The sequence below is a fragment of the Rutidosis leptorrhynchoides genome, chromosome 9 (genome assembly GCF_046630445.1).
Source record: "Rutidosis leptorrhynchoides isolate AG116_Rl617_1_P2 chromosome 9, CSIRO_AGI_Rlap_v1, whole genome shotgun sequence".
In the NCBI taxonomy this organism is placed as follows: domain Eukaryota; kingdom Viridiplantae; phylum Streptophyta; class Magnoliopsida; order Asterales; family Asteraceae; genus Rutidosis; species Rutidosis leptorrhynchoides.
The window spans coordinates 197,994,930-197,996,130 of NC_092341.1; positions in this window are offsets into that span (position 1 = coordinate 197,994,930).

A 1,201-nucleotide genomic window follows, 5' to 3' on the forward strand; every position below is an offset into this window, starting at 1 on the left:
CGGTTCCATCATAAGTGTGAGGTTTGCACCCCATGAAAGCTTTGTAGGAGCATCCCTCGTTTGAGTTACCGGCCCCATTGTTGTTGTTGTTGTTGTTGTTGTGGTTGTTGTTATTGTTATTGTTGTTGGAAGAGTGACCGGCCATGGCCGCATCTACGGCGGTAGCTATCATCCGTTCGAGAGCTTGTTCGGGAGTTTCATTGCGGCGTACACGACGAGGAGCCATTGTTCCTTCAAAACAAAAGAATACCGTTGGTTAGTATTCTAAATAATACTAACCGTGATATGGGATAAAGATAGAGAGAAAATTATCCTTGACCCGCCTTAAATTCTTTATGTCATAATGTCGGTATGTTCATATGAGTCACCGTAATATAATTTCCGGGAATTATATTACCCTAATTCATATGTGCATTCGACATTACATCATATAGTCAAGGTGGCGTGTCAATTAAATTATACAACGCAAGATTTAGATAGGATAAGAGTAGATATGAGTAAGAGAGTTCGAGTATAAATGCACAAATAGTCAAGTAATTCCTACGTCAAGTCTATATGCCGGTTGTAGTCTAGACTCACCAATGTACCCTAAGACTCGGGGTTGACACCAATGAACTCTAAATCCCTACAACCAAGGCTCTGATACCACTTGTAGCGACCCCGACAAATCATCAAATGACGGCGTCATCTACGTATGGTCCCATTACATGGTCGTAAGTCTTTATAACAAAGTTTGACCGAAAAGTATGTCGCATTCATTTCATAAATAAGGGTGTTTCAAAGTTTACAAAAGTAGTTTCCATAACAAGTATATAACAATGTTTAAAGTTTGTATGAAACACGTGCGACACGATTAAAAGTAGTCAAAAAGACGCTCCACGTATGCAAGTATACTCGACATCCAATGCAAGTATCAAATAGTATGAGCGGAAGCATGTATCACCTAAGTTCAAGGACCTGAGAAAAACATAGAGAAACTGTCAACGAAAACGTTGGTGAAATCATAGGTTTAAATAAGTAAATGAGTAATAGTAAGTTGAACCACAAGATTTGCAACATCGATAAAGCCATAGTACATTCTAAAAGTTAATATTCACGAGCACCCAATTATCAAAGCTTAACGTTCCGTCCGTTGAATACCCCATCAATTAGTGCTAGAACAACACTGTTCCCGAAAATATATTTCATTCGTAAACGGTAG